The sequence below is a fragment of the Vombatus ursinus genome, unplaced genomic scaffold (assembly GCF_900497805.2).
Source record: "Vombatus ursinus unplaced genomic scaffold, bare-nosed wombat genome assembly UNPS02014786.1, whole genome shotgun sequence".
Classification (NCBI taxonomy): Eukaryota; Metazoa; Chordata; class Mammalia; order Diprotodontia; family Vombatidae; genus Vombatus; species Vombatus ursinus.
The window spans coordinates 50,629,462-50,648,027 of record NW_020954564.1 but is presented as its reverse complement, the minus strand read 5'-3'; the positions used below and the strand labels follow the sequence as shown (position 1 = coordinate 50,648,027).

At 39.6% G+C, this 18,566-nt stretch overlaps 1 protein-coding gene across 5 annotated transcripts in view; it reads right to left on the bottom strand.

Moving 5' to 3' along the window:
* Positions 1 to 18,566, bottom strand: part of LOC114047106 (ras-specific guanine nucleotide-releasing factor RalGPS1) — a 490,091-nt gene that overhangs the window by 10,105 nt on the left and 461,420 nt on the right. The gene's annotated exons all lie outside the window — the stretch shown is intronic.

The window sequence follows — 18,566 nt, the reverse complement described above, 5'->3', positions numbered from 1 at the left end:
ATCAGCTATTGTTTCATGTTCCTTCGATTGTATATAGACACTTGGGTGTGTGGGAAAGCTCTTTTTCTGGTTTCAGGAAATGTACCTATTCACTCTCCCTCTCCTAAGTTGGAAATTCCCTAATCTTTCATCCAATTAGAAATTAGATTACCTAATGGGGTTTCTCCCAACTTAGTCTCTTCTCATTTGGGCCTACTGTCTCCTTGACCTTCTTTCTTTCTTTTCCCCTCTATTCAATTTTTGGCCTGTTTTTACCCTATCCTCTCCTTTCTGTGGCCATACTCATATACATGCTAGCTCTCCAAAGATGCCTGCCCCTCTTTCCTGTCTGAAATCACTTGATTAACTATATTTGTATGTATATGTGTATATAAACACACCTATACCCACATACACCTGTGTGTAGGTATGTGTGTATGTACATGTTTATTCACATGTATAGATATACACATACATATATGTACACATATATTTTTGTATAGATTTATATATATTATACACCTATACATATAAACACAAACATATGTGAATATGAAAGAGAAGGAACACAACTATAGTAACACAATGGTAGTAATATATCCAAAAGATTATTCTCTATTTTCCAATTAGATTTAGACACCTATACATATATATGTGCATCTGTACATATGTATAAATAAATAGGTGTATACATTTATACATACACACACACACACACACACATATATATATATATATATATATATATATGGTTGTCCTTTGTTCTCAAAGAGAACCAAAATGACATCACTATACTAGAGTCAGGTTTCAGTGTGTCTGACTGTGGCTGATCAGACCAATACTAGCTCAGAATGTTTTACCACAGGTCGGGCACAAATAGTCCATGTGAACTTTTGGGGTGGATTCTCTAAATTTGCACATCTAGCGCTTCTTCTGAGCTATTTCAATTGTGCTTTGTTCATAGAACACAGCACCTTCTCTAATGTAGGCATGCCATGTTGAGTGGTCCTGTGCCAGCGTCTCCCATGTCACACAATCAATTCCAAAGTTCTTAAGAGAGTGTATATGTATAAATCTAATTGGAAAATAGGGAATAACCTTTTGAATACATTACTTTATTTGTGTGTACACATGTGTGTACATATACATATATATGTGTATATATGCATATATTTTTTCTTTTTTTTGTTATTAGTTGGAAATTGCCCTTCTATATCTATACTTTTTTTTCTTTTACGATTTTTAAAAAGTATAAATGAATAGTTTATTTTGATGGAATTTTCTGTTTATTGATATGTTTCAACTTTGACAAACACTGTCACTGTATGACTCTAAGCAAGTTACTGAACTTCTCAGGGCCCAGGCAACTAAGAGGATAGATTGCTGAGCAGTTGCTGATTTGTACTGGTAGACAGAATCCCTCACATTAATGAAATTATTAACCCCCAAGTTGAATAACTATACTAATTGTTTTGCTGATGTTTCTTATATTCCAAATATAAATCTAATTTGAAAGTAGTAAATAATCTTTTGGACATATTACTATAGTGGTTTTCCTAAGATTTTATGTAAATGTTTTACATCAATATTTCTTAATAACATTGATCTATAGTTTGCTTTCTGTTTTATCCTTCATTGGTTTGGTTATCAGGATCATATTTATCTCACAAAAGGAGTTTGGCTGAATGCCTTCTCTTTCAAAATAATGATTATAAGCATAAATATTAATTACTTATTAAGAATCTACTTTTATGTCCAGGAATTAAATCCTTTGGTAGTGACTTTGTGGATTATTTGATTTTTGTATTCAAGATTGGTTCATTTAAGAACTATCTTCCTTGTTTTGCTAATTTTAGTGTTTTATATATCAGATGAGGTTGTTGGTCACTAATCCCAGTCTTTATGAGCATACCCAGAGAGCTGATAATGTACTTTTCTACATGGAAGCCTGAGAGCCCAGGGAAACTCACGATGGAATGTAATAGAAGTGCCTCAAAGAGGTGTTGGAGCATGTGTTGATGTTTAGGAACAGATTCTAGGTCTGTTAACCATGTAGTGAGGAGGAGCCTTTTTGAGTTGTCTTTGGGGTATGTTCAAAAAGCACTGACTAAATAGATACCTGCTTATTTCTCCTGGTTTGGAGAAACCTTCTTTTCATGTGATTTCTCCCTGGTTGACAGTATCTGGTGAGACCCATTGATGTCAGAGGAGAGGACTCAGGCCCTCCCTGTGCAAGACTGACATTTGGCCCTGTGAAAATGCACCTTGGTTCTTTGCTTCAGTATTTGTTCTTTTATTTTAGGTGAAGATTAATCTGAAAGGTATGACCTTGTGACTTTTGAAAGGTCAGAGGTCTAGGAGTCTAGGGGATCAGGAATTGATTTCATGTTGGGTTTTGCAGTCAGACCAACTTTGGGGCCCCAAGGAGCGAGGAGTGTCTTTTGGGACCCAAGTCAGTGTTAGCTGAGATGAGGAGTCATTCAATAGAAATTCTACGTTTAGATGTGAACTTGTTGGGACCAATACTATCTAGATGCTACAATGAATGAGTCTGAGCCCATTCTCTCTAGGGACCAAGGTGGTATAAAGGAGAGTATGCCCCCCAGCTGTTGGGTTTTGTGGATGTTTTGTGCTTTGTTTTACATCCACAAAAGCTGATGGGCAAACCATTCTTCTCATATTTATACTTGCCATATCTTTGAAGTAAATATCTTTTTGTAAAAAGTAATTGGTAATAATTACTTAAATGGAACTGGGATTCTAGTCATTGCTGACTAATAGGCTGAGGAAAGGGGCTCAAATAGATAGCAGTAGAGGAGATATCCTAACCCCACAGGGGTACCTCTAAATATAGTATCTAGAAACACAGTATGCAGTATAGTCAGAAATAATTAATTCTAAGTAAAGGCATTTATTAAGATAGCATGGTATGAATAATAGCAACACAATGAAGCCGCCCCCCAAGCTTGGGGCACACTCTTCTATAAATACATAGAGTTAGGGGGAAAGTCTAACCTAGAGTAACCTGGTGTGGTCAAATCAGGTCATCACCAGTACTACAGAGCCTTCATATTCCTTCTTTTCTTATAAAGTCTTCATGCTGTTTCACTCTGGAGACAACATCTCTGCTGGTTGGGTTGCTCATCTGGGCTCCCTGGATGTGTACTTTTGCACAGCTTAAACTCTCAAATTGTCCAGTCATTTTTCAGCTGTGTCTGACTCTTTATGACACAGTTTGGGGTTTTCTTAGCAAAGATACTGGAGTAGTTTGCCATTTCTTCTCTAACTCATGTTACAGATGAGGAAACTGAGGCAGAGTTAAATGACTTGCCCAGGGTCACATAGCTAGGAATTGTTTGAGGACAGATTTGAACTCAGGCAGAGGAGTCTTCCTAACTCCAGGCTTGGCACATTATTTACTGCATCACCTAGCTACCCCAGCTAAATGCTGGAGCTAATTCTTTCTCAAAGCCACTGTCAGCTCTCTTTTTTGCTGCCAGAAGTCTTGCTCCTTGAAATTGCTTCCTCCTATGGCTGCTACCTGCATCTGTCTGTTTGGAGAGTATGTGTCTTTGTTTTATCCCTTGAATTCTATGGCTCTCTAAAGTGCTCCCTGTTGAATATGGGAATCACCCACTAGTTAGATAGTTGCTAGGTACCATGGCTGATGTCAGGAAGGAGAGAAACTCCTCCCCCCTTATTGGCCTCTTGTAGAGGCACAGGGATCACCCTACATAACTGACCTCCACCTTCAGTACCTTGAAGTCTCTAACCCTTAAACTGTTTGACTACATCCAGGGCTTGCCAGGGTAAGTTTTTTAAAGGTCTCCAAGGACATGGCCAATCTCCTCCTAGCCAATGGATCAACTACTCTTCCAATTCAATCAGGATACTCCTTCACACCTTGTAAAGGGATGGCTTAGAAATAATCTTCGCACTTTGCTGGTATATTTATATCTCTGTTATTTGCTCTTTACTTTTTGTGATAATCTCAACTAGCTGGAGAGGAAAACCAAAGTCCCTTCTCCCTCTATGCAAGCTCCATAACCCATTCTTTTTAATAACATATGGTGAAATATTGACAACTGGTGTCTGCTGGTAGACAGAAATCCCCCAATATCTGCCTTTCTGAGTCCCTGGAAGTTGTGACTCTCCGAAAGGGCAGTCTCTCTTCCACCCAAATAGAACTGGAAAGTTGAAACCTTGAAAAAGGGAAGATGTGAGCAAGAGTGTTAAAGATCTGTGATCTTATAATCAAGGTTGGGTTGATCAGAACAGTGATGAACTTACATCCACAAAAGAGTTTGATGCTGGGCCACAATTTCCCCCAAGCTTTTCATGATTACCTTAGAAGCCTTATTTTGTATCCCTGGCTAGAAAAAAATGAAATTATGTTTGATGGACAACCTGTCAGATATTTTCTTTTCTTAGATTCAAGTATTATGTTCTAAAGCTGCAGAGGGTAGCCAAGGTGACTAGCTCAGAGACAGACCTTGATAAAACAAACTGGATGTGGAATGAAAAATTCATTCAAGGCATGTAATATGATCTTGATGGAGATTAAGGGAGATAGGGGAGGATATGTTCTGCTAGTCACCAGTGCCAGAAAAATAACATGAATGGAGAATAGAAAATGGATCCAAAGTTGAAAAACTGCCCGGATGAGTTTAGACAGTATCACAGTAGTACTGTGATGATTAAGGAGGAGTATGTTCTGTCCCGCTGCAGGGAGGACGGGCCTTGGGGCAGGTTCTTTGTTATGGTCAGAGCAGGAAATAAGAAAGGCAGATCTTGACACTTTAGATGAGCCTCCAGACAAGACTGCCTGAAGGTTGGTGTGTGAAAGAAATTGAAATCAAGCAAGCAACAAGTATTGATTCAAATGTGCCTGTTATGTGATAGGTGCTGGGGGTAGGGCAGGGATAAAAACACAAAATGGATCAGTTCTTGACTCTGAAGAGTTTAGATTCTATTGGTGAAAATAACATACACATATAAGTAAATACAAAATATGTACAAGGTAAAGACAAAGTAATATTCTAGGGGAGGCACTAGTAGGTGGGGTGAGAGGACTAGAAAAAACCTCATGGAGGAGGTGGCAATTCAGCTGAACTTTAGGGATTCTAAGAGGCAGAGGTAGGAAGGAGAGCATTTCAAGGCATGGTGCAGAGTGTGTACAAAGGCATGGAGATGGGAGAAGGAGTGTTATGTAGAAGGAATGATGGTTGAATTGAATAAGATGAAATGGAATAAAGAGAAATTCAATGATCACGATGCAAGGTAGCATTGGATAGTGGATAGAGAGACAGGCTCAGAGTCAAGACAACCTGGGTTGAAGGTCCATCTCTGACAAATACTGGCTGTGTGACTCTGGGTAAGTTACTTAACTTTCTCGGTGCCTCAGGCAACTCTGCAAGACTGGACATTTCGAAGAAGGTGCAAATCTATAATGCTGGAGGAAGTTACTTACCTATAGCATTAAAAACATCAATTAAACAGTGCCATGTATAGATAGATACTGTGCTAGGTACTGGGGATGACATCCCTCACACTCCAACAAGGAAAAACAGTTTCTGCTCTCAAGGGACTTAGTTGTACTAAAGGGAACCAACATGTACACATATAAATACACTTGAGAGAGGAGAGAGAATTAACAACCTGAGGATATTGAGAAAGGCTTTATTTTGGAGGTGGAACCTGAGCTGAGCCTCAAAGGAAGCTTGGAGTCTAAGGAGCAATGGTAAGAAGGGATTAATTACTCTAGAAATAGGGGGACAGTTGTTGTAATGACATGAAAATAGAAGACTGAATGCCCAGTTTGGAGAACAGTTAGCACATCGATTTAGTTGAAACATAGAGTGGAAGGATCTAAGCAATGAATGGGCATAAAAGGGAGGGTTTGGTGTAGATTTGGGTACCCTGAACTTCCTGGGAAAATCAGAAATTAAAGGCAGATAAGATCGACTAGCAATAATTGCTTTCAGCTTCTGATAACTTTGCAGGGCACAGCTCTCCCTCTGCTTTTGGGAAATAAATAACAACAAATGGTGCTCCTGCTCACAGATCTGTGCCTGTCTATGTTGGTTTTTTGGTTACTATGGCAGTTAATAGAGGATGGGAATAGCAGCTGAAGGAGCTGGAGGGGGTGGAATAGCTCCACACAGCTGGGCTTGAAAAGCTCACATATGCCTGGGCACCCAGGAAATTGGCATTCTCTATGTCTGTCTCAATATTCTGATGCTCATTGCATTATTAAACCTGTGACCTCATGCCCAGGTTATGGAGTTAGATGTGGTTATGCTCTTAGCTTTGATCAGGTCTCTTTTTTGGATATAGTTATTGCCTATAGTTTTGTGCGCAGTAGACGAGACAATATGTGAATGGTTTTATAAGCCTTAACATGCTATAAAGTATCAATTATCATCATGTAATTATTTCCTTGAAATAAAAACCGATGCTTTATTATGACATGGAGGTGACCATGGTGGGGTTTTATGGCTAAAACAGCAGAAAACTAGTTCTGGCAGGCCCCACTGAGCTGGGGTCATTCATGTGGAGTTAATGGACTGCGCATCCATAGGGAGGATGAACCTGGTTGCAAAGACTCATTACCAGAAGACTGGCCACCAGGGGGTGTATTTCTGGCCATAGCTGCTCCATTGATTAAGGGAGGGTCCTGTATTGCTGGAGGAAGTGCTCTCACCAATAGAAGTATGGATCTTTGAATTACTCTTTTGAATAGCCTCTTTCAGTGATGCTACTTTTTTAACTTTATTTTTAGAATTCCAGGTATACTAATGTTGGACTGTCTGGATCTATTTCCTAAAAATTTCCTGTATCTTGCATTTTTTCCATTGATCTTCTGAGCCCTGCACCCCTCCCCATCCCCCAAACTCTAATTTTCTGCTCTTTGTTAAATACTAATTGCACCACAGTTCAGGGGTGAGCTCATTCTGGAGTGAGAGCGCTGATAAGGAATTATGAATTATAAGAATTATGAATATGAAGACTATAAATATGGGAAGACATAGGATGTGAAGCAGAATGGAAAAAGAAGCAACAGAATAGTTTCTGTTTAGCACAGACTCTGGGGATACTCTCCCAACCTCTATTTGCCCAGGCAGCCAGGGTCCCCAGAGAGCAAGTGGCTACTATGTTCCCCTTGGAGTTTTAAGGGTAGCCCGGAGGGGTTGGGGGTTGTTTTTCTAATGTTATTAGAGGTCATATGCTCCTACCAGTGTTCTTATCCTCATGATTACTGATTGAAATAAATTAGTTTAAAAGGGGTATTTATTCATATGGTAACAGAAAGAGGGTGGCTGAAAGGAACCACTGGTTTTAAAGATACAGGCAGCCAATCAAAGGAGGCTACCTCCATCCATGCGGTAGGTGACAAAGAAGCCTCCATTTTAGTCAATCTGGCTATGCTAGAAAGGCTTCTCAAGGGTACCTCCATTAGTTGAAGTAGTTATGCCCACACAAACCTGGGTTACATACAAAATTCAGGGGAAAGTAGGCTCAAGATTAAAGAGCACATGTAGTGAGGGGGTAACTCACAGCTCCTGGTTGCTACCACCTCCTCCTCCTTCTTCTCCTTCTTCTTCTCCTCCTCCTCTTCCTCCTCCTCCTCTTCCTCCTTCTTCTTTTTCTTCTCCTCCTCCTTCTTCTTCTTCTCCTTCTCCTTCTCCTCCTTCTCCTTCTCCTCCTTCTCCTTCTCCTTCTCCTCCTTCTCCTTCTCCTTCTTCTTCTCCTTCTTCTTCTTCTCCTCCTCCTCCTCCTCTTCCTCTTCCTCCTTCTCCTCTTCTTCCTTTTCTTCCTTCTCCTCCTCCACCTTCTTATAACAGCTAACATTTATGTAGCACTTACTATGTGTCAGGCACTGTGCTAAGTGCTTTACAATTATTGTCTCATTTGATCCTCACAACAACTCTGAAAGATAGGTGCTATTATTATTCCTATTCTTCAGTGGAGTAAATGGAGTCAAATAGAGATGAAATGACTTGCCCAAGGTCACACAGCTGGTAAGTATCTGAAGTGAGACTGGAACTTAGGTCTTTCTGACTCCAAGCCCAGAATTCCATCCACTGTGCCAAGTATTCTCTTCCTGGGAAACTCGTGAAGTTCCCTTTAGGCATGATGTAGGTCAGTGGTTTTCAAATTTCCTTTAAGCTCATAAAAATTATTGAGGAAACCCCTCCCCTTGGTGCTTTTGTTTTTGTGGATTATGTCAATCATTTGCTGTATTAGAAATTAAAATGTATTAGTATTATTATGTAGAGTTTATGTATAATTTAACTATACATATTATGTATGGTCTTGACCTCATAGATCCCTGAAAAGCATGTCAGGAACTCCCAGAAGGCCCTGGACCACACTTTCAGAACTGCTGCTATAGCTCTTCTGCTAGACTCTGTAGAATCTTGAAGTTTGTCTAGTTTACCCTTGTCTCCCAATGAAGGCACAAATCACTATAGTTCTGGAGACGCTGCTAAGATAATGACAAACTCCAAAGAGTCTGGCCTTCTGTAGTTTACAAGGTTTTCCCCTAGTCAAGGGTGGGAGGAAAAGGAAACTGAAGCCAGGGATCTTCTCTCCCTTCCCCTAGTGATTCTTTCTCAGGGTCTTGGCTGAAGTTGTCCCATCCTTTCTGCTGCCAGACATGGTTATTCTCAGTTCCACACTAACTCATTGGTTTTGTGTAAGTCCCACAAGCTATAACCAAGTCTCTCAACCAATCTGAATTGACCTCCTGGTACACCGAGCTGAATTGCTTTTGATCGATTAATTGATCCAAAGGAGGTGCTTAGATCTTGCTTGCACTTCTGATTGCTCCTTTTGAGATGTGTGCTCACCTGATAAAGGTATCAGTGTTAGTGGGGTAGAATGAGGTGGGATAATTGATTGACTCAATTGACACCCTCCTATTTTTACATATTCATTAGCTTTTTTCCTCTGACATATAGTGCTATAAAGTTTGCCAAATACTTTATACATATTATTATTTAAGCCTCACAATCATCCTGTGGGGGGTATTAAAGGTTTTATTTTACCCAATTTATAGATAATTAAACTGAGGTTTAAGGGAGATTAAGTTATTTGTCCATAGTCAGAGTTAGTGCCAGAGATAGAATTTGAATACAGGTCTTCTTGACTCTGAGTTCAATATCCTATTTACCTCTTTATCACTTTCACTATGATAAGAAATATATCAAATGACAAAAGAAACTCAAGAGAAATACAACGGGTAACATTGCAACTTGGTTAAAGTTAATATTCATGGTCTTTTTTTTATTAATCAGTAAATAGGAAAAGGGTGCTTGTATATATAACCATTCCCCTCACCCTCCCATGTAGTTTTGCTTAATTGCTTACAGGGTCTTGGCTGTTTTGTTTTGCTTATTCGACTGATCCTGTTTGGAACTTTGGTATTTTGTTGACATTGTTTTCGTTCATTAATTTTCTTGTATTATCTTTCTTTGGCTTCTTATCCATATGATTGAACACATATATCTGTTGATAATTAAAACCAAATTTACCACTCCCCTCAGCTGCTAAATGAACACAAAATTAGATACATCAAAACACAGAATGGGTTGCCATGGGATACAATGTTCCCCTTCACTCAAGGTCTTCTATCTAGCAAAGGCTGAAAGACAACTTTCCAATTATATTTGTGCTGGGAATTTTCATTCAGATACAGCTTGGAGAAGATTGCTCTGAGGTTCCTTTTCAACTCTGAGGATCCATGATCTTGAATTTCATTCAACAAAATGCGGAGAAAGCAACAAACACAAATGTTATTATGGACATGATTCATAGGATCACAGATTTAGAAATGGGTTGGACCTTTGATGTCATTTTATAGTTGAAGAAACTTGAAACCCATAGAGGTTATGTGACTTGGCAAAGTCACATAGGCATTAATTAATAAGTGTTAAATGGCAAGGTCAAATTTTCAACCCATATCTGAGGACTCCAAATTCCAAACTCTTTCCAATGTACCATACTTATCTTTGTTTGACCATATCCCTTCTACTTTCTTCAGCTTCCACTGACATCTTACATTCTATATTACTTTACATTTTCATAAAATATTTTGGCATTTTTTCCCCTGTGTTTTTTTTTGGTCGTTGTTGCTATATTCAAATCTTCCTTTTATTGCACTCTATGAGTTCTCACTAGTCTTTTAAATCCTTCAGTCCTCCTTGCACCCTCTCTTGGTATTGTTATAGTCTACATTTCTGCAGTAGCTTCGTTCTGTGCTTTTCCTTTACTACAGAATTCTGTAACTTTTAAGTCAGACTTTTTCTTGAATTTATTCATCATTGTGCAAGTTTTAACTTTCTTGCTATTGTGTCTGATATTCTGTTTTGTTTGTTTTTATCCTTTTCTCTTAGCATTTCCAGAACCTTGGATTGGTGGGCCTGATTCCCTTCTTCACTTGGCCTTCTGCCCCAAAATATCTTGGGTTGGAAATTTCAGAAATGTTCCTCTCCCCCCACTGCTGTAGGTAGGGAAGAGGGTGGGACAAGGTTTTTTCCTTTTTCCCCGGCCAGATGAAGTGGCTTAACTTGGCTGTATTACTACTGCTCTTCGTCAGTGGTTGCTGCTTCTGTGCCAGGGCAAGTCCTGAGTGGGGGCCTTTGTTGCTGCTCCAAGGCAAACCCAATGAAGAAGTCATTATTACTGTCTCTGAACAAACTCCACATGAGTAAAAAGAGAATAGGGATTATAAGAGAGTTCAAAAAAATCGATTTCATGAGTTCAAAATAGGAAAGGTATGGCTAGATAGCAGTTCATCTAAAAAAGACCAGGGGGTTTAATGGATCTACAAGTTCAACAAGATCTAGCAATTTGATATTGTAGCCAAAGAAGTAAGGCAATTTTAGCTTGCGCTGAGAGAGGGGCAGAATCCAGTAAAAGGGGAATATTATTCCCACTGTGCTCTGGTCTGGTCAGCCCATACTTGCTGTGTTAGGAAGAGTTCTGGGTACCATGTTTTAGAGAGGAGACTGATATGCTGGAAAGTGTCTGGAGGAAGATGACTTCCTCCAGGATAGTAAAGGGTCTCAAAATCATGCAATATGAAGATGGGCTTAAGGAATTAAGAGATATTGAAACTGAGGAAGAGAGGACTTATGGGGAACATGATAACTATCTTCAAGTATTTGTGTAAGACATTCTTCCTGGCTCCAGAAGATAGAACTAGAAGCATTGGGTAAAAGTGGTAGAGAAGGATACCATAAGAAAAAACTCCTTAATAATTACAGCAATCCAAATAGAATGAGTCACTTGAGCAAAGGTGGCTAGTCTCCTCTCACTAGAAATCTTCCAGTAAAGACTGGACAGTTTGTTGGAGATACTATAGAGGAGACACTTTGTTGAATTAGAAGAGTTTTCTTCTGACTTCTACAGACTGAAATTCTGAGATGGTAAAGCAAATTCTTGCTGGTGGCAGTAGGAGAAAGAGAATAATACAGTTAAAAATTGAATTGCCTCTTCTCTCTATCCCTCCCCTGCCCCTATAGGTTTAAGAGTAGTAATGGAGGGGCAGTTGGGTGGCACAGTGAATAGAGCACCAGTCTCAGAGTCAGGAGGACCTGAGTTCAAATATGGCTTTCAGACACGTACTAGCTATGTGACCCTGGGCAAGTCACTTAACCCCAATTGCCTCACCAAAAAAAGAAAAAAGAAAAGAGTAGTAATGGATATTTCTGAGATCAAGGCATAAAAGAGGGGTGGGGTGGGTAAAATGAGCCACTAGAGAGAGATTTAGGTCAATTCCTCAATCCCAACAGGGATACAGCAACCCTATTTCTTTACATTCCTGTAGAGTGGGCACTGAGGCTGAAGGAACCATCCAGGATGCTATTTGACAGGATGCCTTCCCAAAATATATGTGTGATATCAAGAACTCAGCAATCAGGCTCCACAGCAGGGGAATCAACAGTGGAGCTACCTATTCCTAGGTTCTTACTCACTGCAGCTGACCCATTGGGAAACCTGTGACTGCCAATCAGCCTTCAAATTCCCTGATCACGTTGTGCTATATGGCCTCAGGGGCAATAAGGAACTTGATGGATTTAGATCTAGACCACAGGGAACAGATACTAGGGTAACATTGAACCATGCCAAAGGTGTTAGAAAGCTCTGATGAGTAACCCCCCTGTCACTTTTAATAATCCATGAACGTGTGCCTTATAGGACCAGGTTGGAAAATACTCAGTGGATAGTCTTGTTCTTAAAATTTGAAAATTTCTGTTGCATGACCCCAAGATCACATGGAAGGTGTAGATAGTCATTTTTTGTCTAACCTTATTGTATCCAGGGCTGCCTAGAGCTACTTCCTTTAGGTACCTTTCCTGACCCCACAGATGAAGATCATCTCCCCTTCCTCAAGTTTTTCCTACCTTTTGCCTAGAGAGTCTCATTTGCTCTGACCTCAATCTTCTTTGTGCAGGGCAGCTAGGTGGTATAGTGGATAGAGTACTGGGTCTAGAGTCAGGAAGACTTATCTTCCTGAGTTCAAATCCGGCCTTAGACAATTCTTAGCTGTGTGACCCTGGGCAAGTTATTTAACCCTGTTTGCCTCAGTTTCCTCATCTGTAATATGAGCTGGAGAAGGAAATGGTAAACCACTCCTTTGCCAAGAAAACTCCAAATGGAGTCATGAAGAGTCGGACATCACTGAAATGACTGAACAACAACAACAATCTCCTTTGTGTTGTAGCTACTTATGAACTTGTCTTTCTCCTTTATTAGATCGTTAGCTTATAGAATCACCGAACCTCAGAGTAGGAAGGGGCCTTCATGGTTATCTAATCCCACACAGGCCTGAGTAAGGATTCCCTCTACAATATTCCTGTCAAAGTGATCATCCAAGCTCCACTTGAGGATCTCCTTTAGCAATGAGTAAATCACTCCCTTCCAAGACAGTTTATTCCATTTTTGGATGACCCTAACTGGTGAAAAGTATTTCCTCATATTGAACCAAAATCTGTTTTGGAGATCATATATTCCAAGCTCTTCATTTTACATACGGAAAAAACCCCACTGTGTTACATACCTGCCTGAAGTCCCCAAACTACTAAGTAGTGGACCCAACATTAGCATTCAACTGCTGTGACTCCAAATTTAAGACTCCTTCCACTACAATGTCTGATAAGGTCACACAGGGATCAGTTGAAGGAAGTTGGGATTTTTTTCCCTATGAAATTTCACCTTAGATTTAGCCCATATTTTGAGTCTATCAAGATCTTTCTGTAAACTGATTATGTAAAATGGTCTCTTAGTTACCACTCTGAGCTTCATATTATTGACAGATTTGATAAGCAAGCCTTTTATTGGCTCTTCAAAGTTACTGAATACTGGTAAGAACAGAGTCAAGGATACAACCCTACAGTATGCTACTAGAGACCTCTTCCAGGGTTTACATCAATCCACCCAACATCATTTTGGGTTTGATTACTCAGACAACCACTAATCCATCTAATTGTGCTATCATCCAACCCACATTTTTCTATCTTGTCCACAAGGTTATTACGAAAGACTTTGTACAATGCTTCGATGAAATTTATGCTATGCCTGTGGCCTTTCCCTAATCTACTAGTCTAGTAACTCTATCAGAAAAGGAAATGAAGCTAATCCGATATGACCTGTTCTTAGTAGACACACAATGATTCACAATGATCACTACTTCCCTTTCTGAATACTGACAAACCATCCTCCAAATAAGTAATGCAGAATCTACTTTCTTTTTCTCTTTGAAATTCAGGACTATCCAGTCCTTTGAAATCTTTCCCATTTTCTATATTTTTTTTTTTTAAAAATCAGTGACAGTGGTGGCCATACTGACAAACTCTTTCAGAACTCTGAGTTAAATATTATCCTAAGTTACTTACTGCCAGAGAGAAAAATAAAGAGAAATACTGGAAGCTTATAGGGATGCAGATTGCATCTCTATTCTGGAACTTTCCTAGTAATCAGAGATTACTCAAATTAAAATAGTCTACTTTAAGCCGCAGTGAATGCTGTAGATCATCAGGAAGAGACTTTATGATCACCAGCTGGATGGATACAGTAGAGAGAATTCCTTCATTAAGTGGATGGTTTGACTATGTGACTAACGAAACCCCTCCAACCCTAGGATTTCTTGTATTCCTTATTCTGTCTTAATCTAGAGGATGGGCTTTACTTTAAAAATTATTAACATATCTTATTTTTATATCATTTATATTTCTGACTATTTCCTCCCCCACAAATGTGCTATTTCTATTAACAAAGAATGAAAAAGAAAGAGAAAAATGAAGTATTTCAGCCACACATTAGTCTGACAATATGTAGTTACATATTCATAATCTCCCACTTCTTTGAAGAAGGAAGTTACACATTCTTATTTCTTCTCTGGGGCCGAGCTTGATTGTTATAATTAATTACAGTTTGGATTATTTTTTGTTCTTTCCATTTATGCTATTTTAGTCATTGGGTACATTACTTTCCTGGTTCTATTCATTTTACTCTGTCTCACTTCATATGTCTTCCCGTGCTTCTTCAAATTCTTCATAACTATTATTTCTTATAACATAGTAATATTCCATTATATCCATAGGCCACAATTTGTTGACTATTACTTAAATGATGGGCATCTACTTTGTTTCTAGTTCTTTGCTTAAACAAAAAGTGCTTTTATGAATATTTTTATGCCTTTCTTTTTATCATTGACCTCGTTGGGGTACATTGAGCTTTACTTTGGATCTTTTACAGTTTAACTATTTTAAAAGTTTATTTTAACTTATCTGATTATATTTACTCATATTTATTTAGACATGTTTTCTTCCTCTAAAGTCCCCCAATGCCTCACTGTGGTATGGAGGTGACCCTAGCTTCTCAAATGCCTGTTGAGAGAATCTCAGATGGGTCCGAATAAATTGGAAAGGTTTTGAGGACAGGTTTGGTGATAAACTGTTTGTCATCTGGGAACTAGCACAGATGAGCTAAGAGCTACTCATTACTAAAATGATGTTTACAAAGTCTTTGGCTTTGGCGATTGATAAAGACCATCTAATAAGATGTGGCAGGCTTGGGACCTGCATCAAAGAAGGGACCACACACAGTGATGAAATCACACAGCCTTGAGGTATTGCAATTAAGTATTTATTTTTTATTGGGATATCCCAGTGTTCCAATAGAGGATATATATGCCAAATGCAGCAAATGAAAGGCTGTTTTTTCCTCCTAGTGAGAGCCTCAGCACCCGCAAAGAAACTGCCATTTCCTGACTCTGATGACTCCTTTTTCTTAAAGTCCCGTCATTCTCATGACCAAGTTGGATATATGTGTGTATGTGTACCTGTATTTCTGAATACGGAGTGTGTGTGTGGGGGGGGGCAGAATATACATGAGAGCAAAAGGGACATAGAAGGGAAAAGTGGAAAAGTTATTATTGTTAACACTAAAAAGTTGTAAATAGCTGTGGATATTGTTTCATATCGGTTTGTTTGTTATATTAAGTTTAAAAACAAAATTGAGGGAAAAAGAAACAAACAGTGGTTAGGTTTCCAGGATAGCCCACAAAAGCTTATTTGCCTCAGGATATAGCTAAAATATAGAACATCTGCAATGAATAATAGTAACAAATATGGCTATTGCAATACTTGTAATTAAGTGGAAAAAAGTAAAATTAAATTAAATGAAAAAGGGCTACGGCAAATTGACATACAGAAGGCTGGTAGTCCCTGTCTAAAATACATGGCTCTTAGAAATCCAGCAGAACTTCAGGCTGAAGTTTACTCCAGAGAAGAATAAATGTAGGCCTAAGGATAGCTGGACCCTGTTTTGTGCATCCAGAAACAATTGGGGTGATTTATATCATCTTTGACATTATTAAAGACTCCCTAGTCCTCCCAGTCTAGGGGAAATGGAGGGTGATACATTGGAACCTAATAGCCTTAATGAGGACAACAATTTGCCTTCAACTCTCAGGCTTCTTTTCTGTGGTAGAAAGAAGCAGGAAAAGTCAAGGTTTCTGGGTTGGCCTTTATACTGTGGCAGCAGCACTTACTGGACCGACAGGAGGGGGAGCAAGAGAGCCAGGTGAGACCTTGTTGTGGCAGAGCCATCCATCCTGGGAGGGGATCATCACGTGGGTGGCTTTCCCGTGTGTCTGTGTTTGTGCTGCCATGTCCTGGGGAAGTCTTTTGCATTGGCCAAATTACCTGAAATCTTAGGTACAAAGTACAGCAAAATGTGACAACCTTTTCTGACGTTTTCCTGCTGCATCTCTCACATGTGGCTGGGCTGCAGGACCCTGCCCTTGCGGTCCTGCTAGACTGCCACATTCTAAGCACTGTTTAGAATCAGGGCAGAGCTTGGAAGGGATTTCCTTATTGTTCTGCATGACCTGATGCCGCTTTTTTTCTGAAAGCAAAGAAGGTGACTGGTATCACACCTGGGAAAGATACTCTTCATGAAGGGTATTGTCAAATCAGTTAAATGAACATTTATTAAGCACCCACTATATATAAGGCGCTGTGCTTGTTGCAGTAAAAAATGAAATAGGACCTGCTCTCAAAGAGATTCTAAGAGTTCACATTTGTTTTTTGTTTGTTTGTTTGTTTGTTTTTTGGTTAGGCAATGGGGTTAAGTGACTTGCCCAGGGTGACACAGCTAGTAAGTGTTGTGTGTCTGAGGTCGGATTTGAACTCAGATCTTCCTGACTCCAGGGCTGGTGCTCTATCCACTGTACCACCTAGCTGCCCCAAGAGTTCACATTTGGTCTCAGGTCTTCCTGATTCTAGGCCTAACACTCTATTCAATAATCCATCTTCTGTTTTTGTTGTTTAGTCATTTCTGACGCTTTGTGATCCCATTTGGGGTTTTCTTGGCAAACTAGAGTGGTTTGCCATTTCCTTCTTCAGCTTATTTTTCCAGATAAGGAAACTGAGGCAAATAGGGCTAAATGATTAGTCCAGGGTTACATAGCTAGTAAGAGTCTGAGGCCAGGTTTGAACTCAGGAAAATGAGTCCTCTTGACTCCATGCCTGGCACGCTATCCAGTGCACCACCTAGCTGCCCTACTAATCCACCTAGTTGTCTTGTATTTGTGGAATACAATATTGTTACAGATAAGTATTCTACAAAGTAATTAAAGATGGAGTAAGCACTATCACTTGGGGATATCAAGAAAGGCTTCATGGAGGAAGTGGTACCTGAATTGAGAGGAGGAAGGACCACATTCTAGCCAAGAGGAATGGCTTGCACAAATGTTATTATTCTTTTGTTTAATTATCCCTTCCCCAAAGGCGATATTCACAACCTACTCAACCAGTCAATCAACAAGCAGTCAATAAGCATTTATTAAGCACCTACTATGTGCCCAAACTTTGTACTAAGCACTGTGATAACAAAGGTCTAATTTGAATCCTAGAGACACTTCATGGGAGGAGTAGGAAACCCATGATGTTCTATGGTCACCAATCAGGTGAGGAATTAATAGAATTCACAGAGCTGAAAGTGAGCTCCTCATTTTACAGGCCCAGAGAGGAAAAATGATTTACCTCGGGCCACACAGTGAGGAAGGAATAGAACTCAAACACTGGGTTCTTCTGACTCCAAGTCCATCAGTCAGTCTTTCCACTATGCCACATTTTCTCATCTGTCTCTTTTTTGTAACAATAATGATAATGATGATAATTGCAAGCATCTATATCGTGTTTATGTGCCTTTGGCATACTCTTAGAGAACCCATTTCTATGACAATCTGAGAGATCAGATTAGGATCTTATGGATAGTTCTATTTCTTAAAGACAAGGAAGATCATAAGATCACAGGATCATAGATTTTGAGATTAAAGGGACTTTACTAACCATAAAGTCTAGCTTCTTCATTTTATAGAAGAAACTGAGGCACAGAGAGGTTCAGTGACTTGCTTAGGGTCACATAGCTAGGATATGTTTGGGGTGGGATTTGAATAGTCACCTGGGAATGTGCTGTGCTGATGACTCTCTATGCAGGGAGGAGAGGATAGAAGAGAGAGGTGTATGGTCCCCAAGTCTCAGTCTAAACAAAAAAAGCTCTGTATTCCTTTGTCTGGTGCCCAAGGAACTGGCTACAGGTATTTTCCACTAGGGATGCCCTGAGCAATAGGTGTTTCCGCCAGGGTCACCATAGTGAAGAGAAGACCACAGTCAAGGATTCTTTTCTACATCAACAGTTTTAGAAGCTTCTTGGACTCTAGGCTGTGGATTCTCTCCCTTTGTTTGGGCTTAATTACAACTAACTCTTCCAATTGAATACATGCGTCTTGGCTGATTCAGGGAAATGTTTTTATGGATAATCTCCAATGGTGCTGAGCACACAGGACTGAAAGAAGGACATGTTCACTGAACAGCAGGGGAGAGCACTTGTATATGATACATACATTTTATACTTTCTCACATTTGTTGACCTTCAGTTAATATAAAGTTGTCTCCTTTTCCCTACATAATCAGTACTCATTAGATTACAGGAACATTGACTGGTTGGCCTCAGTGAATTGGGTGGTGGTTGTAGGTCACAGAGAAAGTTCCCCTAAGGGCAAGAGGGCCCAT